This window comes from Neltuma alba, unplaced genomic scaffold, assembly GCF_004799145.2.
Source record: "Neltuma alba isolate B1F8T4 unplaced genomic scaffold, ASM479914v2 tig00004288_pilon, whole genome shotgun sequence".
NCBI classification, from domain to species: Eukaryota; Viridiplantae; Streptophyta; class Magnoliopsida; order Fabales; family Fabaceae; genus Neltuma; species Neltuma alba.
In genome coordinates, this window is record NW_021633641.1 from 20,260 (window position 1) to 46,102 (window position 25,843).

General features: G+C 32.5%; 2 long non-coding RNA genes across 2 annotated transcripts; one reads left to right on the forward strand and one right to left on the reverse strand.

Annotated features, from left to right (window-relative positions):
* Positions 1-1,394: 1,394 nt before the first annotated feature.
* On the reverse strand, positions 1,395-24,962 carry LOC114744219 (uncharacterized). The gene is made up of 3 exons (XR_003740069.1): positions 24,952-24,962; positions 16,836-16,841; positions 1,395-1,476 (listed from the first exon to the last, which is right to left on the reverse strand). It is a non-coding gene; the product is annotated as an uncharacterized LOC114744219 (long non-coding RNA).
* Positions 2,035-20,515, forward strand: LOC114744218 (uncharacterized). The gene is made up of 3 exons (XR_003740068.1): positions 2,035-2,169; positions 12,361-12,364; positions 20,501-20,515. It is a non-coding gene; the product is annotated as an uncharacterized LOC114744218 (long non-coding RNA).
* Positions 24,963-25,843: the final 881 nt, after the last annotated feature.

Below are 25,843 nucleotides of genomic sequence, written 5' to 3' on the forward strand. Positions count from 1 at the left end.
AAGATGGGGGTAATAGAGGGAGTAGACCCTTTAGATTTGAAGCAGCTTGGATGCTTCACAATGAGTTTGAAGATTTTGTGAAGGGTATTTGGATGGATGAAGTAAATCTGATGCATAGACTTGTGTCTCTTGAAAAGAAACTGTTGCTATGGAATCAGAATGTATTTTTGAATATTCAAAAGAAAAAGAAGGAGTTTCTGAGAAGAATTGATAGTATTCAGAAAAAGATAAGCAACTTTAACAGGTCGTGTAGACAACTATGTAATCTGAAACGTGAGTTGCAAAAGGAACTTGATAAGGTCTTATTGTAGGAGGAGGTCTTGTGGTACCAAAAGTCAAGGGGCGAGTTGATAAATGATGGTGATAGAAATACTAAATTTTATCATGTTTGTACTCTCTCTAGAAGGAGGAGGAATAAAGTGGCAATGCTAAAAAATGAAGAAGGGGATTAGGTAGAAGACCAAAGGAATCTTTGTTCCCCGAAGATAGATTGGGTAATATGAGTCCTATTGATAATAATGATGTTCAGGTCTCTTTCCCAGCTTTACTTGAAGAAGAGTTAGAGGGATTGGGTAGGAAGATTTTAGATGATGAGGTTAGAGAAGCTCTTTTCTTTATTGGAGGCTTTAAAGCTCCTGGAGCAAACGAGTTCCCTGCCACTTTCTTTCAGAAAGAGTGGAAGATTATTGGAAGGGAGTTATGTTTGCATGTTTAGAAGTTGTGGTTGGGGAAGGAAGATATAAAGGAAGTGAATAGAACTTTGCTGGTTCTAATTCCCAAAGTGGACAAACCTGAATTTTTAAAGCAAATGAGACCAATTGGCCTTTATAATGTGGTCTATAAATGTGTTACTAAGATTATTGTAAGGAGGCTTAAGCATGTGTTGGGGAAAGTAGTTGCTCTTGATCAGGTCAGCTTTGTTCTAGGTAGGCACATCCAAGAGAATATTGTAGTAGCCCAGGAAGTGGTACACTCGATGAAGAATATGAAAGGGAGCAGGTTTTTTTTCCATTAAGATCGATTTAGAAAAAGCCTATGACAGATTACATTAGAAGTTTATTGATGACATCCTCTTGGAAGTGGGGTTGGAAGAGGAATTCCGGGGGGTTGATTATGAAGTGTATTTCCTCTATTTTGATTTAGATCATTTGGAAGGGTGAAAAGATAGAGGAGTTTTGTCCAACTAGAGGAATAAGGCAAGGGGACCCTCTATCTCCTTATATCTTTGTGTTGGCAGTGGAGAAACTGACCAATATCATCCAAGAAGCCAGGCAGAAAGCAGATTGGGAATCAATTAAGTTTGGTAAACATGGCCCAGAGGTGTCTCATCTTATGTTTGCTGATGATCTATTCTTATTGGGGTGGCTACAAAGAAGCAAATGGAAGTCATTATGAACTGTTTGAACCATTTTTGCGCCCTCTCTGGGCAGAAGATAAATGCTAATAAATCGGCTGTTCTTTTTTCTAAGAATGTCTCTACTAAGACTAGGAAAAAGTTAAGTGATTGATTTGGATTTACGGCCACTGAGAATTTTGGAAATTACTTGGGTATTCCTCTAACGTACAACAGGGGAAGAAGCAAGAATTTCATATATATGATAGATAAGGTAAAGAAAAGATTGTCACGGTGGAAAGTGAATTGTCTAAGTTTGGTAGGAAGAATCACTTTGGCTAAATCTGTAATAAGAGCTGTTCCTATTTATCCTATGATGATAACTTTGTTGGCTAAAAATATCTCTGAGGAAGTAGAGAAAATCTAGAGGAATTTTATATGGGGCCATGAAGGGGATCAACACAAAATCCATTTAGTGGGATGGGAGAAGATACAGAGGCCAAGGAGTAATGGAGGCTTAGGATTATTGAAGTTGGAAGCTATGAACCAGGCTTGTTTGCTAAAATTTGCTTAGATATTGAGGAATGGGGGGAATGGTTTATAGGAAGAAGTGCTGAAAGCTAAGTATAATAATGGAAAAGAGCTCTCTTCAACCCTTCCAGCTCCAAAGAATGCCTCACCTTTGTTGCAGGACTTGGGAGTAGTTTGGGAAATCCTAAATGATTTTTCTTGGAAAGGAGTTGTTGGAGGAAAAGAAACTTCTTTCTGGCTTGAAGCATGGTTGGATAAAGATACCTTACTTATTAATCATTGTGAGACAAGCATAGAGGAGAAGTGTTTGGACTGGTCTATTTCTGATGTTGTCAGCAATGAAAGTGAATGGGAATGGGAAAATTTTTGAAATTTGATTAGTACAGAGGCTATAGATAAGTTACGGGCTTTTCTCCCTCCTTTTGAGAATGGACGTGATGTGATACTGTGGAGAGGTGGAAATGGATTTATTTGGTCAAAAAAGAGTATAGGAGCATAATGGGGGGTTGTTTGGGTGTGAAGGATAAGTTGTGGGATGCTACTTGGAAATGAAAGGGGCCAAAGAGGATTTGTTGTTTTCTGTGGCTTGTGGCTCAGGACAATCTCCATACAATGGCTCTAAGAGATTAGAGATGGGGAGCAGCAGGTGATTGTGATGTGTGTGGCTATTTAGAAACTACTTTTCATGTTGTGAGAGTTTGTAGCTTTGCGATGGAGGTCTGGAAGACTCTTGAATTTGACATTTAGCTTCAAACATTTTTTTCCCTCTAAGACTATATATGATTGGTTGCTTTTGAATTTGAAAGAAGAAAGGAAGATTAGAAATATACCTTAGGGTATCATCTTTGGGGTTTCTTGCTGGTATTTGTGGAAGAACAGGAACTCTCGACTGTTCGCTGGGGCATTTGGATCTTGTGGTGAACTAGCTCAAAAAATCTAGTACTTTGCCTCTGAAATTGCGAAAGCTAAGGATTGACAGACAGATTGAAGGCTTGCATTGTGGAGAGGGTGAAAGGATGGGAACCTCCTGAATCTGCATGGGTCAAACTGAATGTTGATGGAGCCTGTAATGGCGATCCAGATCTTGCAAGTTGTAGTGGAGTTTTGCAAGGGGAAGAGGGAAAATGGATATCTGGTTTTTCTCGAAATCTAGGTATCTGCGGAGTAGTTGAAGCTGAAAGTTGGGACCTTTTGCAAGGGTTGGAGTTGGCTTGGCAAAAAGGCTATCAGAAGATTATTGTTGAAATTGATTCTGAGATTTCAATTAGGAAATTGAAGGGGAAGGAGGTAGGGGATTTTACTAATGGTATGCAAAAGCGCATCAAGTCTCCGCTTTATAGGAACTGGATTGTTAAACTATGCAAGATTAGTCGATATCTGAATGGTTGTGCCGATATTCTGGTCGAGACGGGTTTGAAGTTGAAAGCCAGCGTTCATGTTTGGGATAGAGTCCCTGAAACGGTAAAGCACTGGTTTGAGAAAGACAAGATTGAGATCCAATGCAAGGATTTTTTTTTGGCGGGGGGGGGGGGGGGGGGAGTTTACGTGCGTCGAGGATATTGGTTTTGGTGTCCCCGAATAAGGTTGGCATGGGTTAATTTGTATCTATGTTTTTTGGGCCGGAGGCCTCCTTTTTTACCCAAAAAAAAAAAGTTTTTTCCCGTATCATATTCTTTCAAATTAAAACTTGCAAAATAAATATACTGGATGTCAATAGTATCGCATATAAATTTTGGACTTGGAAAATGGACACATACAATTAATTTGTTTTTAGTATCCTCAAATAAATTTGAATTTGAGACTAATTTTTACTGGGCCAAGCATTAAAATTAAAACTCTTTTAATAAATGCGCTTCTATCTCATCTTTAAGAGAGTGAATCTGTTTACTATCTCAACCAACAACTTGTCAGTGAATGCATACAATTATTATTGAATATAAAATATTATTTTTTTTAAAAATGTCCTTTTTTGGCTTTTAATATCTCCCTACATTGATTAGAATGTATTGGCTTGGTCTCAAGAGATTAGTATGATTATTGATTTGGCATAACATACGTATGTTGATATCTGGTGCATCAGCGTAACAGGCCTATGTATCTATCATATGGTTATTTCTTTCATTGATATAGAAAATGCAAAGACTATAAATACAGCCCTCCTATTAATACCCATCTACTTTGATTGCTCCTTGTCAATTCAATTCCGTTTCAAACGGCAAATGCCTTCCCCTTTATTATAAACGGCAAATTAGTAACAAAATTTCTTAACAAAAATTTTATTTTTCACAATTCTAGCGGTAACTACAAATAAATTTCTGTTCTTAAATCCATCAGAAAAATATTTTGTGGTGAAAATCAGTGGTGAAAATCAATAAATATTTAATCCTTCAATTATCCGTCCTTAGCTTATATGTAGTAACTTATGATGTTATATATGCCTCGTCCCCTTGCCTTAAAGCAGAGAACACCAATCGAATTACAGAACAAGTCCCTCAAACCCTAGAAACAGAGCTCAATTTTATTTCCAATGATTCTCTGTAAAACATAAAAAATTTAAGTATATGTCTTAGTCCAAGAATTGGGGCCAAAAAATAAATTATCATTCACGCCTCAAATATTATATATATATATATATATATATATATGTAACTTCACATATTTGCTCGTCAGATGTATTAGAACCACATGCCTCTAGGCCAGAGTCCTCTGTTTTTCAAAGCAGAGGTGGATGACACTTTCTATATACACCTGTAGAGTTTTATAAAATTATAATAATACTATCCATGTAAAGTAAATATATAAATAAAAATAGTATACTTTAAAAGATAAGTGTTTACCAGTACTTTTTTCTTATGAAACAGTAAGAGCATAATTTTTTATATGAGGAATATCTTCTATTGATAATAAAAACTATTCCCTCCGATCTTAGTTAAAATTAGTTTCTTTTTATGAAGTATTAAAATTGTCTTTAATAAAAGTCATCAGTTGGAAGAATTTGTTTAACCAATTAGAAAATTTTATATTTAGTTAAGGATATTATGTAAAAAAAATTAATTCTCCAAACAAAACATGTTATATTATAAGGAGAACTACTTATGAAGCATGGAAAGAGAGAAATTATATTTTATAGTTACAAAAAACATTAAACATGTAACCTTTCATTTTTAAGAGACCGTTTATGCCATTATAAATGCGTTGCCACTGTCCATCTTTCTTTTTATTGTATATGTCGTCAATTTTTTTGGGAAAAATTACATTAAGATCTGACCCAAAAAATAAAAAATAAAAAATCCTTAAAATTATCAAATTAATAAAAGTCTCAAAGAATCTCATTATAAGAGATTTTACGTGTTTGGTTATGAAATTTTCCTCATCTTCTTTTTCAAGTATGTGTTAATAACTAAAAAGACAATTGTTAACAATAACAATTATCCTCACGGGTATTAATAATACATTTTCTCACTGATTAACAAGTGGAATACTAAGTTAACCCAATTTTGGCTATTTTCAAAGCTTTTTGTAGATGCCCCACCGATTAAGTGGTTTAATGTTGTTATATTTTTCTTCCTTCCTCTGTTCTCTTGTTAATTATTTTTTGAACATTACTTGACAATAACCGAGGACAACAGGCATTGATTTCGTCATGCTTTGTTTTAAAGCAAGTATGACAGAGCTTTCTTTGTTGTTTGAATAATAATGATAATAAATTCAACAACTTAATATTCAAAATTAAATAAATTAAAGCAAGCATGACAGAGCTTTCTTTGTGGTTTTATGCTCTGCGAGCAACCTCTTCTTCACTTGTGAATGATTTGGAGAGTTGTCATGTTATGCTATAGATTGGATTGATGCTAAACATGTGAGTAGAAGGAATATATATATATATATATATATATATATATAAAAGTTAAGATATACTCCTCCGGTCCTTAATATAAGACCCATTTAACTAATTTGATTAGATTAAGGACGTTAGGTAAGTTAGTTAATTATAAGAAAAGTGACACATTTTTCCTAAAACACTATAATCATCTTTCTTAATACCTTATTTTCCTCTTCTACTTGACTATGATTGGGGGTATCCGTAGGGGTAATTTAGAGAAAATTGATAAATATGAGAAATGGGTTTTATATTTAGAATAAAAATCAACTCAAGAATTGGGTCCTATATTAAGGACCGGAGGAGTAACATCTTTTATTACATTCTCAATTATAAGCATAGCAAAGTTATGCTCTACTTTTGGAATGAATTAACATACCCACAAAAAAGAAAGAAATTATCATCATTATTATTGTTATTAGAAACAATGATTTATTAAAAGAGAGATTCTCACATGACGTTAAGGTCTCGGTCGTATATGGAAGGGAATTAGCCTCCCTTATACGATGCCGTTTTCAATATCCAAAAAGAACAGGGAAAATACATTGATTCGGCATCACTAACGAGTGGCAAGTTGATGAAGATTTGTGGATATATGATCTTGGAAATACATCTACCTCTGGTAATAAAACATTGTATGAGAGGCTACACTACCATTTTGGATAAGTTTTCAATTAGCTTGCGACTGTGTGTCCCATATTACTTGACCAAGCTAAATTTCAATAGAGGATATCCGACATTGATCTCACCATGCTCTGTTTTAAAAGCAATACAAATCTTTCTTTTGTGTTTGAATAATAATGATAATGCAATAACTTCATATTCAAAATTACTGTGCCCAAAAAAAAATCAGTACAGCATGGATGCATTCAGTTCCATCCACACCGACATTAAAATTTCAATATTTCTTACAAACATTATGTCGAGATAGGGAGTATTCTCGTCGCAACAAATACATCAAGTGCACATTGGTTTATTTTTAATCACCAAAAAAAAAAGTGAAGCATGACAAATAAATCAAAGCTAAAATCGAAATTGTTTATTCTTAGCAGCAATCATTTCCCAGCATTAGTTTTGCATTGCTAGAATGTCTTGGCGTTGTTTAAAAAGCTGGGTTTGATTTGCCATCACATTTGCATGCTCTTGCAATGCAGCATTCAAGTCCTTTTGAGCCAATTCCACAAGTCGAGCTGCGTTAACCTCTTGATTTCGAGTAGCCGCAATTATTGCCTCGTTGGTTTTCAGATCACTATCCAAACCCTTTAGAATTTCTTGAATGCCATCAACTTCGGATACATCACTAATGAAAACCTTAGTCTTAATAGATTCAAGCAAGTCCTTGTCAAAACCAATAAAACAAGCATCCTTTAATTTTCCTTCCAACAACCTCTTGTCCGCTTCAAGTAGGAGAGAGAGAGGATTAAAAAAAATTAAATAGGTTTTATATTAAGAATAAAAAAATTAAGTTTAACTTTGCGGTAATTTTCTTGATCAACATCTTAGTAAAAATAAAATAAACACTAGATAGATAAAGAGATAAGATGAAGATTGTCCTGTTACATTTGAGTCAGATGGTAAATTTGTCTTCTTTGCTATCTCAAAAGTAATAACCTCTTCGACAATTTCCTCTGCATTTTCCTTAGCACACTAACCAACGCCACATTGTAAAAAGGTTTAACTTTGTTATGTTGTATACTGAAGCTATTTTCGTTTGTTAACTCCAATTCAGTGTTCACCATTATGAATACTCCTCAAATGCTCAATATAAAATTTATTTAATTAATTTGATTAGATTAATAAAGTTAAATAAGTTACTTGATTATAATGACATTTTTTTTCAAAACACCATAATTATTTTTCTTAATATCATCCTTCCTTTCCTACTTAATTATAGTTAAGAAAGTATCAATAGGGATGATTTAGAAAAAAATTAATAAATAGGAGAAATATATAGGTGTTTTATGTAGGATCAAAATCAACTTAATAATTATGTCTTACATTAAAAATTGGAGGAGTACTAAAAAAACTAATAAATTTTATATCAATTTATATGTTAGATAAAATTATTTTGAAAAAACAATAATAAATATGAAAGATAAAATAAATTAAATTCTTAATTTTGAGTCAAAAGTACCTATCTAACTAATTTTATATTTAAAATCATAGAGGTACTATAAGGAGCCATAGACTTTTTGGTGCTGTGTGGGGAAAAAAAAAACTTTGCATGTATTCTCTAAACTTGTGGGTATGCCTTAGTCTTGATGAGCTCTTAAGATCTAATTCATTTAAATTTTTTGTATATATATAAAAAAAAAAAAGGTTCTTCTTACAATATTTACAAGGATAGGTTCCATGAATAATTAAATCCCTTCGATCTTTGATCACAGTATTACAAAAATAGGTAACAAAACTTCTTTAAAAAAATTAATTTTGTCGCAATTCTATTGTTAACTACATGGTTAAATTTAGCGATAAATAAATTTCTGTTCTTAAATCCGTCAAAAAATTATTCTTCTGTAAAACTTAGTAATAAAAAATTTTCGTCATTATTTTGCAAAATAGTTAGGGACGAAAATTAGCAATGGTAATTTTTCATTGCTAATTCCATTGTAAAACAATTAACAACAGAAATTAATGACCAAAATGTTTATTGTTAACTTTAAGGATAACCAATTCCAATTTTACAATGGAATTATCAATAAAAAATATATGTCGCCTAGTTGGAATAGGTTATCACTGAAATAAGTGAGAGAATTTGACATTAGTGTCGGAAATATTAAATTCCATGCATAGATAATTAGCATCAGAATTTTTGGTGCAAATTTCGTCACTAAACTGATTTGTGATGAATTTTTCATTGCTTGGTCAAGAAATTCTGTTGCAAAATTCCTTTGCTAATGTGCTATATCTTTCTTGTGTTGACTCAATATCATTTCCACATTTAATATTTAAGGCTATATATTCCTCCGGTCTTTAATATAAAACCTATTTATATAATTTGATTAGATTAAGAAAGTTAAGTAAAGTAGTTAATTATAAGAAATATGACATTTTTTCTAAAACAACGAAATAGTCTTTCTTAATATTCTCCCTTTTTCTCTTATTTGATTATAATTGAGGGAGTATTAATAGGGCATAATTTAGAAAAAATTAGTAGATATGAGAAATAGGTCTTACATTTAGAATCAAAATCAACTCAATAATTAAGTAGTCCTCCGGTCCTTAATATAAGACCTATTTAACTAACTTGATTAGATTAAGAAAGTTAGGTAAGTTAGTTAATTATAAAAAATATGACATTTTTTCTAAAACACCATAATCATCTTCTTTAATATCTTCCCTTCCTCTTCTACTTAATTATGGTTGAAGGAATATCCATAGGGATAATTTAGAAAAAAATTGATAAATATAAGAAATAGGTCTTATATTTAGGACAAAAAATAACTGAACAAAGGTCTTATACTAAGGACCGGAGGAGTATTATATTAAGGAGTGGAGGAGTATTTTCTTTTGTTAGCTCCAATTCACGTGTTCGCCAATATGAATACTAGATTTTGATTAAAATTTTGTGGCATTTGAAACAAACTTCAATGTAGGTTGTCCTAGGTCCTCAACATGTATCTTAATGTTGAATCAAGTACTTATAATTCATTTTATCTAATTTATAGACTATGAAATTTTGTTTATAGTAATGCATGAGTGTTACAACAATGTTAAATGTAATGAAGGATATACCATAAAATTCATGTAATTCTATAAATAAAAATTAATGGTATTAAAACAGTTTTTACGCTCAAGGGTTAATACGCCCAAGAAAATATCTACATTTTTTGATTTTTAATTTTTTTTATGAAGAACATACACTTATCTACAAAACATAAAGTTAACCCAATTACGTTGGTTTTTCTGGAACATTAAAGAAATTGCACAAGTCTCACCTGAGAGTAATCTTGAGTAAGTGATTTTATGATATTTATTTTTCCTTCAATTCCTTCCTCTGTTCTCCTGTTAACTATTTTTCTCTATGCAGTGGTTGTCATCTCATTTTTATTATCTTAACACTGCCTTGGCTCCTAAACATAAAAGCTAGTCCGAGATTTATTTTGGTTTTAAATTTAAAATCCCAATTTACTTTGTTCTTCATGTTTATTAATTTTTTCTTGAAGTAATCCTTATAATTATTAGACATGTTAAAAGATTTTGGATCTAGTACACATGATTAATAAAAGCATTTTAGAAAAGATAACACTTATTTATTATAAATAACTAATATAACTAATTTTTTTAGTATTCATGAATTAATTATTTGGCTCTTGTATTAAAGATAGGAGTACATTTCTTATTTCTCGTGCGTGTTAAAGATTTCACATATAAGAAATTATGGTTTTGAGCTGATTTGCGACGCCACACATTGATCTCACCATGCTCTGTGGCTCAATTACACAAGCCATGTGTTTATGCGTTTATGTTATTTCGTTTAATTTTGTATGTATCGTAAAAATTACTCACTTATTTATTTTAATTGTGCGGTATTGCTTTTTCAATAATTATTTGATCCTTCAGTTATCCATCCTTACTTATACGTAGTAACTTGCGATGTTGTATTTGTCTTGTTCCCTTACCTTAAAGCAGAGAAGATCGAGTGAATTACAGAACAAGTCCCTCAAACTCCTAGAACAGAACGCAATTTTATTACAATGATTCTCTGTAAAACTTCTAAAATTTATGATATTTGCCTTAGTCCGAGAACTGGGGCCAAAAAATAAATTAAATCTTCCATGCATCGAATATTATATATATGTGTGTGTATGTAACTTGACAAATTTGCTCGTCAAATGTATTAGAATCGTATGCCTCTAGGCCAGACTCCTCTGTTTTTCAAAGCAGAGGAGGATGACACTGCTTATATATATACCTATAGAGTTTTATAAAATTATAAAATTATACCTATCCATTTAAAGTAAATATACACATTAAAAAAGTATAATTTAAAAAATACCTTTTTGGCAAAAAGAAAAAGATAAGTGTTTACCAGTACTTTTTTTTTATAGTGAAATTGTAAGAAAATTATTTTTAATATTACGATGTGTTACTTCATTTTTTTTTCTTCTCAATGTTCTTTTCATGCATCACATAAGGCATTACATTCATATTAATATTTTGCATACAACCAGGCATTTCAATTAGCTCACGTGGCAAAAATACAGAAGAATATGAGTTATTATCAAGGATTTAAATATATGCTCCCAAGCACTAGCATTGGGCATGCAAGAATGGAATTTTAAAAGGACAAAAAACAGAGTCAACTTTAAATCCCCCCGCAAAAACATTCCCTTTTTTTTTTTTTTTAACATTTTGGTAACTAAGATGAGGAATATCTTCAATTTATAATAAAAACTAATTCCCCCGAATCCTATTTATATGCACTTGTTAATAAATTTATGTAATTTAAATAAATTAGTTAAAATTAGTTATTTTTTGGCCAAAAAAATTAAAATTGTCTTTAATAAAAGTCATTAGTTGGAAGAATTTGTTTAATCAATTAGAAAATCTTATAGTTAGTTGGGGATATTAAGGAAAAAAATTAATGCTCCAAACAAAACATGTTATATTACAAGGAAAATTGCTTATCAAGCATGGAAAGAGAAATTTTATAGCTGCAAACAACGTTAAACCTGTAACCTTCCATTTTTAAACCCGTTGCCTCTATCCATCTTTCTTTTTATTGTACATGTTGTAAATGTAAACGTTTTTAAAAATGGAAGACAATCAACGTCGGCAGGAAACTTGGGGAATTACATATATACCCCCAAGTATGCTCCTTTATTTTTGACGTCAAGGTCACCATATTGCCCTTTTGTGTAATTGATGAATTTGCCTCACTCACTTATGCGATGTCGTTTTCAATATCCATTCAAGAAATGGGGAAAAACATAGCTTTAGCATTTTTGAAATGACAACCACATGAGAACGAATTCAATGATTCGTGTAACATTTTGTATTACAAGACACGGAGAAAACAATTATGTGCTAGAGAATGGCTCCCACCAACGCAAGCTTCTCTCATATACATAATCATATTTGGGAAAATAGTAAAATAATGCCATTAGAAAAAATGTTTTCTGCAAACTTTTCATTAAAATAAATCCTCTTTTCACAAAATAGCTTTAAAAAGGAGAATGTGTGTGTGTGTGTTGATCAATTACTTCAAAAGGCAAATGCAAAACTGAGACACTAGAGAACAACTATGTGGTAGAGAGTGACAATGGCCTTTTGTGTGTGTGGGTGGGAGTGAGCATGGAATATGTATTATATGAGTCAGATAACCCTATGTCACTTGTAAATCTTGCTTTTTTTTTTATTCTGCAAAAATAGAATTTGTACACATTAATAGCTTTTTTTAACATCATTTTTCTTGAAGGAAATTTCTTTCGAAGTTTTTTTTTTGGGGTGCTTCAACCAACATCCCAGTCGATGTAAAGGGAATCATAAAGTAATCAAATTAGTGATCATATACCAGTTGATATATCAGTTGAATCAGACGATCACCTAATATTTTTAACATCTCAAGAATAACATCCTGATAACAGAGTCATACCCTTATTCTTTGTAAAAGTTTTGTGATGTTTGATGATCACAGACTATAAAATCATTGAAACATCTTATACACTTAAAATAGAAGAAATGTCAATATCCAATTTTAATGGACTTGAAGAGACATTCTAATATGTAGTATTTCGAGAGCAGGGAAAATTGTCTAGTCGTCATCACATAAAGTGTCCTCATGATAGCTTCAACTTTGGAAAGCTGTTAGTGTCATTCAAGTGAAATCCAAGCAGAGGGCCTTCAAAGCAGGAAGATTAAAGCACGCCACATTATGTTGATTCTCCTTTGATGACAGATCCTCATGATGGTATTTCCCCACAATCTATCTTAGCTCATTAGCATCTTTGATAGCCCCAGACCTTAAATTTTCAATTTCTATAGATATTGTTGATGGAAATAAAATTTCAAAGTTCTTGCACTCGATTTCTAATTTCTGTAACTTCGAGAAAATGTACCAATAGTATTCATCCATTTCAATTGCAAACCATTTTTCTTCTTGAAATAATTAACAATGTATAACTGAACGAAAATAGTGAGACAATTGTAGCATACTAGTGGCTTTATATGGTCAGGCGATCTATGTTCAGAAACAAAAACATTATTCTTAACAAACAAACACCAACATCAAATTCTTTTCTGTCTACCAAAAAAAAAAAAAAATTCTTTTCTGTCTACTCCAACATCAGGAGTCCACTTTTAAATAAAGAGTTTATGCATGAACGGGGAGCAATCTTGTTGGGAAAAACTCAAACTTCAACTGCACCTAATTTTTATGTGTTACATAGTCCATAGAAATACGAAGTCTTTCATATAAATAAAAACCCCCAAAAGGCCTATGTTTAGCAGCAATTATCTCCCAGTATTGTTGCCTTCGTGCTATAATATCTTGACAGGTCTTCAAAAGATGACCATGCTGGGCCATGATATTGGCACGCTCTTGTTGAGCCTCTTGTATCACTCGCGCAGCTTCTACCTCTTCATCACGAATAGCCTCAAGATTTGCCTCAATGTTCTTAAGATCATTGTCTAAACCCTTTAGAACATTTTGGATGCTATCGACTTCAAATTCCTCTCTATCAAAAACTTTACCCTTTATAGACTCAATCTAATCCTTATCAAAACCCAAAGTATAAGTATCCTTCAAATGTTCAACCAGTATCCTTTTGTCTGCCTTAGTGATTGTGAAGGGAGTCTTGGTAGTTAAAATGTTCAAGATATCAAGCAATACCCTATAGGACATGTGTGACACTCGAGCACTTCGATCTTTTGTAGAGAGTTCAAGTTGTGGGCAAGTCTTGAGTGCCTTTGCAAATATTAAATACTCAGAACCTTCCAACTTTATTGTTAGAAACAATCTCACCCAAGAGGGGGGTGAATTGGGTGAGTTACAAAAATTTAAAACTAAAGGCGTGCAAGTATTAAATAAAACCAGGGAGTCAGAGTAAGGAGAATTTTAACCGCAGAGAGGAGACACAAGATTTATACTGGTTCGGTCTAATCCACGTGACCTACTTCCAGTCCCCAGAACACCTCTGAGTATTTCACTATCTTCCAAGATCGACAGGGCTCTTGGTGCCTCGGTACAGTAATTGAATCGCTCAATCACTCCCCCTTACTCCCGTAAGGATACAACCCTTCTCAAGAGTCCACACTCTTGAGTGTCTCTCAAGTTTTTAATAAGAGTAGTGAATGGCTCTCTTACAGAGTGAATTCAATGATAAACACTGATGCTCAGTAGTAAAGTGAAAAACAGAGTATTGAATGCGTAACTAAATAATCGCAGATGGTAGCTCAGGTATTCAATCTCTTCATTAATGCCTCTTCGCGCCTTTTATAATTGATATCGTTAAATAGCCGTTAGACGGAAGGGCTTCTAGCCGTTGTGACTTCGTTTGCGTGTTTCACTGGTTTTAACAGCTCCGCCATTAATGCGTCTGAGTTTCTGACACTGTAGGTCGCAGTCTACGTAATCCCGTTGAAGAGCCGTTGCACTCGTTTTCATTAATCTGCATATTTCAAACTTAGAACAAGTGAGAATTTTGTGGTGAGTGCTTTAACCTTGAATACAGAAGGAAGGCTAATTTATCATTCAAGGATTTGTGACGAAATCATTTATCAGTAACAAGAACAGAGTGTCATTCCGGTTTGGTTTGATCGAAAAGATGATCGATTACTTGATGATAGATCAAGTTATCGATAAACGGAATGAAGACTTTTCGAAATAGATCACCAAAATTATCGATCAAGTGTTGGATCATTGACTCCAAGAATTATCATAGAAGAGGAAATCATTGCATGATCGAATAAGTGATCGATCATATAATTGATCGAACAGATTATCGATAATTTAAATGTTATTGAAATGAAGTTCCAGTCATTGATGATCGAACATCTTGTCGATAAATATATGATGGATAATATTATCGATAAAACATGGTTATGTAAATAATCAAGAAAAGACACAGGCTATTCGAAATGATCGAACAGTTGATCGATCATCAACTATTCGAACAAGTGATCGATAATAGTGAAGAAAGAAGTTTAATCCTGTAAGGTAAAGGAAATGATTATCGATCACGTTTTGTGAAAAACATGAATTCCGGGGAATTGAATGATCGATCATTTTATCGAAAAACCAGTGATCGATAACTTGATCGAAAATTAGTTCACCATAACTTAATGCTAATATGTCAATTCTCAGACTCTTTATCGATCACGTTATGTGAAAAACTTATTTAAGCAAACAAGTTAAAATTATCGATAATGTTATCGATAATTTAGCTGTAGCAAAACTGAGTAAGAGTTAAAAAGGACATTCATTATCGATCATGTGATCGATAATTTTTGTGATCAATAAAATTATCGATCTATCAGTGAATTTGATCTCCTGCATTCAGAGAGTTAGAGCATAAAGTTCGAGCACGTAATCGATAAACAAATGATCGAAAATATGATCGATAAATTTGTAACAGAACTAATGTGCAGAACAAGTAGAGTGTTACCTTTTATCGAAGTCGTTATTGATGACTGATTTATCGATAACTTGATCGATAAATACACTTCAGATTTGGGTCTCTTATCAGTAACTCGATTGTTTACCTGATATTATCGATCAGCTTATCGATAATTCCCATACTCTTATGTGATTTTTACACTAGCGATTATCGATCACTTTATCGATAAACTATTCATCGAATAGTTCTTCGATCAAAAAGGCTACCATAGACCCGATTTACACTTGATCATTTATCTGAAACCTTAGCGATAATTGATTGCTCGATCAGTTGATCGATCAAAATACTTAACCCTGATATTCTGACTTTGTTATCATCAAAACTATAATCCTAACATTTATCATATCAACTATTTCTGTGCTCCAGGAACCGTTGAAGCCTAATTATTGGCTTCAAGAAAAGAAGGCATCATCTTTAGAGGGGATAGAAAATGGTGACAGTGACAACTGTGTATCCTCAACAATATCTGATTTTGTCCCGACATGAACGGAGGTCTCAGGCTCCTCTTTCTGCAAAGATCTTTTTACTTTTACGTCACTTGGATGATGTGGCAAAGTTATCAAGCCACCTGTGAAGCCAAAAATAAGTAATTGATGATATATTACATACAAGACAATATGCTACTCCTTTTAATTTTAGAGTTTGTTGAGGAAATTATTTTTATTTTAAATATAAAACCCCAATCTTTTATGTGTCAAACATTTGTTAACTATGCCAACCGATTAAAAGTAAGGTATTTTAGAAAACTTAGAAACCATTTTTTTAACAAATAGTTAACTAAATTAGCTGTTTTTGATATATGTGAATTCGTTGTTAATTTCCTACATTTAGAACCAGAGAGAGTAATATTTTACCTTCTCTTTTTTCTTCCTCTTCCTTGTGAGCTTGTACATCATGTCCTATAGTTTCTTCTTGTAATTATGATTCCATCATGATTGTTTCTTTTTTATCTTTATCCCCCAGCTCATCCTGTGTGAAAGATAAATAAAAGCGAAAAGTTTGAACCATATTTAGCATGGATAAAGACTAATAATGTATAGGTAAAGGATCGTAGTCTCACTTTTAAAGATGCCTTTTTTGTGAATTAGTTCTATTTAGAACATAGGATTCTCTTCTTTGTCATTCTTAAAAAAAAAAAAAGAGTTAATATTTTTGATCCTTCAAGTGTGCTCTTATTTTGGTTTTGATCCCTCAAGTTTCAAATTATAGATTTTGGTTCTTCAAGTTTCATTTCATTTAAAATATTGGTTCTTCTAATACAATAAAAACTTGGACCATTTTGCTCCTTAAAGAACCAAAACCTATAGTTTCAAATTTGAAGGACCAAAATTAAAATTAGGACAAACTTAAAGAACTAAAGATTATATTAACAAAAAAGAAAAGAATTAGTTTGCATTTTGTAGTAGCTTTATTTACTTCCATTTTTAGGAAGAAATGCTGTTCTAAACTTATTTTTTATGTTTAGTTTGACCAATAGCTCAAATAAATATGAAGGGAAAAGGTGGAAAAATTCCAGCTAAAAAATTTAATTACTGATAGGTCCTACTTACGTATCATTATATTGTGGTATTTACATGTCATCCGGTGATATGTTGTCATAAACCTATTAATAATTTAAAAAAGAAATATATCTCTTTGCCTATTATTTATGTTATATATGAAAATGTATATGTTTAACTTTATAGTAATTTTCTTGATCAATGACCCAAATAGACATAAAATAAACAATTAAGGTATTTTCCTATGACATTTGAATTGGATGAAAAATTTGCCGCCTTTGGAATAATACCTCTTCGACAATTTCATTTGCATCCTTAGTACCCTAACCAACACCACATGATAAAAGGGTCTAGTTATGAATGAAAATGTGAATGCATGTCTCTCTATGTCAGCAGTTTTACTTGGTTTTAATTTCAAATATGACACCAAGTTGAAAGTTTTGTGCTACCATTTATGGTCAAAGAAATCATGTTTTGCTTTTATTGTCTTATTTTAATAACATTTCGTTCTCACGTTCTTATCATCTCCAAAATGCCCAACCCTCATGCATCATTCCCCTGTTCTTGATTGGATATTGAAAATAAGTGAGGCAATTTCATATCTGTTGGCCGTGATTGAGGGGAGCGGCTTTTCTCTTCTACCCTTACCATCCACTTCTCCTTCTTTATCCAAAACTATGCCGTTTTGGGTGTTAAAATTCAAAACTCTCCACTTTTCGTTTCTTTGTTTTTTTTTTTTAACAAATCAACATCTTTTACTTTAAAGCATTATTTAGTAATATCTAGTGTCTTAAAATAATTTTTAGTGCACCTGATATTTAAAAATATTTTTTAATAGTACTCAGTATTTAGTAAGCTGTATTTTGAACTATTTTTCAGTAGCACCTAGTATCTTAAACTAATTTTCAGTACATTCAGTATGCTATTACCTTCTTGTAATAACACCCACTATCTTAAAATAAGTTTAAAACACCGTGCTACTGAAAAAATACTGTATGTCCAACTTGCTAGATACTGGGTGTTACTATAAAGATATTTTAAAGCGTTAAATATACTAATAATTATTTTAGGCTTCAAAGTAATAGATGTTGGTTTCACAAAAAAAGTGCTCAACCTTTATTTTTAGGAGACTGGATGTTACTGAAAAAATAGTTTAGAATACAGATGGCTAAATACTGACCACTACTAAAAAATATTTTTAAGTATTAAATGTACTAAAAATTATTTTAGGATACTGAATTGATTTTTTTTTAAAAAAAGTGGGGAGCCTTGAATTTTAACACTCAAAGAGGAGGGGAAATGGATGGTAAGGGTAGAGGAGGAAAGCCGCTCCCGTGATTGAGTGAGCAAACACCCAACACATTTGTCATTATCTCTCCTTTCCTATTTCGGTATCTAGCCTTGTCAAGAGAAGGAACTCTCATTTTTACATGAGTTCCATCTAATGCACCTAAACAATGCTGTAACAAATAAAACACATATTATATACTTTTCACATATCTTTAAAAATTAATGATAAATATATAACATGTATGTCTACCTTGAACCACTTCCACTTATCATCATTTGAGTCTTCTGGTACAGGCTCTGGTTTTTTCAACAACATATTTCTAAGTCTCATCATACCATTAAGCACTAAGTTGAAATACCTACTAATAGTTTCTCCAGATCTTCCAAAGTTATGTTGTATCACTCTATTCTTCACATGATGTGCTAATATATGTACAAATATGGCAACTTGCTCATCTATAAGCATATGCTTACTAGGTTTGAGACCAACCACATCTCTTAGCATATAACATAGCTTATCAAATGTTGTCCTATTCATTCTAAGTAGGTTGAAACATGCCACATCACTAGTAGACACCATTCTCGTTAGATAACACCTCTTAGCAAAAAAGTCCATTTGGTAAGTTATGTGTTTGACTCGTTGTCTCCTTAACATGATACTCATACATATACAGAAAAACAATCCCTGCACTGCCTCAGCCATGCTCACCCACAAAAGCAACACACGTAATAGTTCTCTCTTTTCTTCAGATAATGCCATAACTGTGTAACCAATATACACATATAAGAACAATTAAATCACAAATCTACTAATGTCACAAACCTATTATTCATGAATTAATCCAAGAGATACTAAAAAAAAAAATCTCTAATCTTGAACTAAACTCATCCTTCAATAAAAAACCATATACACAGATTAATTACTCTAATCAGAATATATACACGTAATATATATACCCAAAAACAAAAAGAACAGGAAAAAAAAACCAGTAAGTTGAGATTATATTGTTACTTTCTGCTCAAAGTTTAAATGAACAATTAAATTAAATTTCAACTAAATGATCATTCATCGCTATAATTAAGCATATTGTGGGCGTTAAGGAAGCTTTCCCTTTATGCATATGGTTGCTGTTATGCCACCTGGACGACACACACACACATATATGGCCATTTTAAATTGGTTTGGTCCGAAAATATATATAAGTCTAATTTTCAACACTATTTCTATTTTTTTTTGGGCCAAAAATTACTAACACTATTTTAGCTTAATTAACTCGTCTGCCTCCTCATCAGTTAAAGAAACTAGAGTTTCTGGCAGGCTACCTACAGAAAGTTGGGGAACTCTACTTTCATGAAAAAATGAGGGACTCGCATGGTCCCTTTATATTCTTCTAACTGATAAAACATCAGGTATATATCAAGTACAACTGAAAATGCCCATATACTGTCATTCTGCTGTTTCTTATTTTGGAATATATTCTAAAAACTTCCTTAATTATTGCATCTTCTTCAACATTTTCCTGTCATCTTTTATGCACGCATATAATCATATATTACCTTCATTGAAGTTTGGGATATATATATATATATATGGTGCTTTTAGATTAGACCGATGGGTAATAATTAAGCTCCATTAACTTCTTCTTAGATTTTAACATATGGGTGTTACCGAAATATTTTTGAAATTGATGAAATATAAGAGGACCGGTTTTATAATTCAGGATATAGGTGAATGTAATCTAGCATAGATAAAATCGATTAACAGTAAGCAGGTAAACTAAAAACTACCTGATGAAGATAAAATCGATGAAGCACTAGCATGGCAAATCAGATGAGGGAGATCAAATCAGTAACTATAAAATCATTGACAAACTATTTACAATCTCAGCATTATTAAACGAATTCATGTTTGTGATGCTATCCATCTTCCAAATCCACCAAAATTTGTGAATCGAAGAAGATTCAAAAAATTGTTGATGAAAACTGAAAAAAATAGGGATAGCATTTATCTTACCAGTGATTGAAGATAAACAAAGTGTCCGAGAGCGACAATGTGAGCGATGGCGTGAGCAACTGATTGAGCGATGGAGTGAGCGACGAAGGAGAGCGGCGTGAGAAAGATGGAGATTGAGAGTCGAGAGGAGATGGGGCAAAAATGAGAGGGGTAATTTTGTCTTAACATTATTGTACTATGGGTGTTTTTGTCTTTTATGCTTTTTAATCCCTGGATTAAAATGGCATTACCGGGGGAAGGTGGGATTGTATAATCCTACCAATGTGGCATTAAACAATCCCTGGTAATCTTTAATCCCTCTTACCAAACATGACAATTTCACCCAATCCCTAGTCCATTCCCATTCCCTCCCCCTCAATCCCACCTACCAAACGTGGTCTCAGAGTTTTCTTTTATTTTGTTTACCAATGGGGTGGCTCATTTTTTGTGGGGGGAAAATATTCTTCAATGTATGCCAAGTTACTGCCAAGGATAAATGTTTAACTTTTTTTAATAGCAGGAATCGACATCATTTTTGACGTTATTTTGTAATCTTTTGGCTCAGTGGAGACAGATATATTAGTTATTTTGATTGCCGACAATTTCACTTATGAGTAACAAGTAGAAAGATCATAATCCATTAAACAGATGATTACTTTAAAGATGGCCACATTTATTCTATTTCATAATCCTTACTTTGGTGTTGTGTTAGATCAAAAATTAAACGAACAAATTTGTGAAGTTAAAAATGGATAATATTTGATTCATTAATGATTTAATTGATTTTTCCCCAATTGTCGGACAAAGGCAATTATTATTACGATCATCATCATCATCCAAACACAAAAGAAAGCTCTGTTTTACTTGCTTTAAAACAGAGGATGGTGGGATCATGTGTAATGTTGAAAACCGATTGGGAGGTTTCTTCAAAACCCATTCTTTACAAAGTATATTTGAGATTTGGTGCAACATATGGGACTCTAGCTAGGCCAAAAGAATATAAAGCAGATAAAAATATTAGAAAGAAGGCATTATAATGTGCATGAAACCAGATGGGATGGCAGTGTTCTTGATTGAAATTAAAAAAGGCATCACATTTTGGACCGTTCATGAGATCTGTCTTCCAAAACTAAGAATAATGAATCTTGGGAATTCAAATAGAGAAAGGTGTTATTTGCAGGAGGCACAGAATAAATTTTAACATGAAATAGAATCTGAATAATTTGGCTGTGCCATTGGGAATTCTTTATAGAGTGTCTCATAATAATTTTAGTGTCCAAGCCCAAAAAGGAATTGGGACCAGTGCATAGCCCAATTTAAAGAGCCTTGGACATGGTGCACCAAGTTCAAAAAGAACAGCATCAGATTTGTTGGATTGGGATTCATTAGATTGGACCAAGGAATAAGTAAAATAATATATCTTGCCTCTCCTGGAACTACTCGGTTTAGAAGCACCCTCACATTCATTTTCGCTCTTACAAGTTGCAACAGCAAAAAGAGAGAAAGAGATGAGAGACCGAGAGAACTGAGGGGATGTGAAGAAGAGATCGAAGTTGAGGCAAAGCTCTTCCGTCAAATACAACAAAACATGTAGACCAACGTAAGGACCTTAAATCTCATTCCATTAATACTTTCCCCCGTGGCTGTGTTCTACAAGTAGATGAGACGTTTAAATATAGTTTTTAGATTTTTCAAATCTGGAGTTTCTATTTTAGCGGACTATTATTGTGTGTGGCTATATTGTTGGCATTCTAAATATGATCTTCAAACCCTTTTTCTCATAAAAAGGACAGAATTTCCTGACCATCGCCACGAAACTAAAACAATCAAGCATATGGGGACCGATCGAGAAGTAAAATGATGCCATTAGCAATCAATCATACCTTGGTGAGGGATTGTTGGGTTGCTTCTCCCATGTTTAAAGATTGATATGAAGAAAGCTTATCCTCTGGTTTTTCTTCAACGCGAGAATCTGTTGTTTTAGGGACTCGCTTGAAGTTGGATACTTGAAATTTCTGAAAATGGAATTTTAAAGGTTATAATAAAATTCATATAATAATTTTCATTTTTAAAGAATAAATTAATTCTCTTAATACATACCATGAAAAGAAAACTTAGAACAATCATCCACTTTTGTGTGATCACGTCCTTTCAAAATTTGAAAATCAATCCCATAGCAAACACTATTGAGGTTAGGAAGATTCTATAGTATCAGTTGATTTAGTTGTGGGAGCACATCCTCCATGATCATCTCTTTCATCTCACCTCGTCTTACTAGTACATGCTCAAGTTCATAACCTCCTAGTATCTTCAAATATCTTAGCTTTAGAAGGATATAAAAAATAGCGATAGCAAACAGGTACCTCAATATGTCGCAATCACTTACAGAGACAACTTCTAAGTTGGGAAAACATGATTTATGTTGTGAATGATCATCATCATTTGTTTCATAATCTTCTTGAACAATGTGAACTAATTCTTCACAGCCTGATATATATGGTTCTTTCAACATTGGTAGGCTTTGCACCATAGATGTGGAGAAGATAACTTCGAGCTTTTTGCATCCATCAATGAGTAGCGATTGAAGACAATGGAAGCATATGATATGTTTAGGCCCCACACATGAATTCACCAACTTACTTAGATCTTACAACACCAATATTTGTAAGCTTGATGTCAGTGGTTCAAGACCATTCCCTTTCTTCTTTATGTGCACATAGGTCAAATTAACAATTTCTTTTATCTTGGAGTCCCAAACTTCAAGAGTTTTCAAAGTTTGTCCGCGCATCTCAATTGTCTATAAATTCCGTGAAAGATACATCAATTCCAAATTTATTTTTCAAAAATAAAATTTTAAATGGGCGGGCCAATTCGAAATATAGTAGACTTTAGGATGAATGAAACTATTAAATAAACATTATGACGAAACAAATACATTTGAATTTTGAATACGAATGTTCTTTTCAAACATGTAGATAGAAAATAAACTAAAAAAAACTCTTACAGTTTAACGAAAATATATAATTAGTGAGGTAATATTATTATTTTCTGCTTTAAGAGAAAATATGATGAAGTAGTGAAAAATATTATTAAAATACAACTTATCAACTAGGGAAATATATTAGGGCTAGTAAGAGTCATACCTTTGCTTCCAGTTGTTCTGTATGCCAACAAAACAAAAATTCTTTGAAAGGTATTGTAAACTCTGAGAGCCCCCTTAAAACAATGGACTTTGGAGATAACCATCTTAAATTGTAGTTTTCGGGATAAATAATTACAAGTTTTGGCACATGACAAATATAAATATCAATTAGAGCAAGGAAATCTATGTGGGTTTTGTTATTCTGATTTTGATGAGTCAGACTATCTTCATATTGGCTTCTTCCAAATACATATTTCAACCTAGGAGCCCAATTGATCTTCAAAGATTCCAAATATGTAGGGCGTCTAAAAGCATATGCTGGGAATAAATATTTGAGTGCTTCAGAGTCTAAAACCTGTAACCATTTCAACTTTGGAAAGATGGAATGGTAGTTCATGTGAATTCTAGCATCTCCCTCATCTTCTACAATGCATTTCAAGTTCTCACAATATTTGATTGTCAAATATTCCAACACAATTGTTGAGGCAAGGGATAGAGTTGACAATGATATTAAGTTCGTACACTTCACAACTTCCATTTTTCTAATATTTTTCAATGATTGAATCAGAGGGCCTTGGGTTCCATGGAACAGAGGAGCTCCATTTGTGGGTAAATCTACTTCCTGCAAGCCAATAATTCATTAAGTCTCATCTTGCAATAATACACAACAGTAATATACAATATACTGCCTAGATTAATTTGAAATAAAATTTAGCTTAATTATCATTTTAAAAAAGTGTGCTAATTATCTTACTCATACTATAATCAAATTAAAACTTAAGTTCAAATACGTTTTCATCTTATAAGCATCAATATACTTCAATCCAAGAAACAAGGAGAGCATTTTGATAGCTGACCTTATTCCCACAAGTAAATTTACTAGATTTCTCATTGTAATATGTTCAAAGCCTTTTTTCTAGGGGAAAAAACCCTAAACTAGCTACTTGAATTATCATGCCCTATCGTAATATTTGGTTAACAAACAATTAATCTAGAAGTTTAATATATAAAAATATTCATAAATGGTTGTGTCAAATTAATGTTTCATTTCAAAATGATCCAAAATAGATCGACATGCGTGATGTTAGATTTTCCATACGTGAACTACTGATCGTAATGTTACTTGTTCTAAATCGATGAATTTGATAGGATAAATATATTTATCTTGCAACTTTAATTTAGAAATCAATTAAAATAAACTTCTCAAAATATGTGATGTTGGAAAAGAAAAGCAAGTTAAAAGTTGTGTATGAGAAAAATTGGAAGAAAAATTGTAGACATATACAAGACATAAATTTATTTGTTAAGTTCAATTTTTATTAAGGACAGAGAGTTTAGACAATATCAAAGAAGGATCATAGTCCTTGGTTGAAATCAGAAGTTTTGTTGAGTTGATTTTTTTCATTACTCAACTTTAATTTTTTTAATACTGCTATTTTCAATGTTTTCAATACTTTCATCTATTTAATATTCAGTTTTAATGTTTACAATGCTAAAAAAAATCAGTTAAAAACATCAAAGTTGATGCCATGGGTAAGTGAACAATATCGATACTGAATTTGAAAGGTAGTGTCGATATGCAAGTTTCATTTTCTTAATATGACCAAGAAGGATAGTATCACATTATCAATTCATTTCTTTGATGCAAGTAATCCTTACAAACAGACATTGTTATTCAACAATGGAACCATTTAATGTAGTTTTCCATTCATGAAATGTTATACTGATGCTAATCAGTCAATGTTCACCGTAATGCATTTTTTTGACACAAAATATATGTACACACACAGAGAGAGACTGTGTGTGTCTTAAATTTTGATGCAGTCAGTCTAGCAAATTAAGTATCAATCACTAGCAAATTAAGTATCAATCACGTGTGAAGAAGAAAAAAGAAAAGGGTACTTTGAATTATTTTTAAATAATGTATCATACCAAGGATTATAATAGATATTTTCAACACTCAGACTTATTTTATCCAGTTGTAAATCATTCATATTCTTGGAATAATTAACCACATAAAATTCATTAGAGACATTTGAACAAAAATAGTAAAGCAAATGTAGCATACCAGTGGGATTGTGTGGTCAACCGGCCTATGTTCAGAAACAACAATATTGGTCTCTTCATTGGCATGCCCCAATTTATTAAGAGAACAACATGCTTGAATCCAAGAGAAAGCATGGGTAGCAAGACTTTGTTTTATCTTGTTAGGATTATGTCTTGAAAGTGGAGGTGATGGTTTTTGCGGGGATGAACTCGTAAGTGGTTGATGTTCTCCGAAAATTCCAATGAAACTCGGTACTCCGAAAAGTTGCAGTTCTTTTAGTGAGGGAAGCATAGCATCTTCCTCCTCTTGTAGCTTATCAAATATGTATTCTAGTTGCTGACCCTCATATATACTTAACTTTTCCAAAGATGCAAGACCTCCAACAAATAGGATGGGCAATATTATTCTTAACTTGTTGCACTTTGCTATTTGAAGCATTTTCAATTTTGGAAACAATGAGTCATAATAACTCTTTCTACTACTGTCACCATCTTCACCCACTATCATG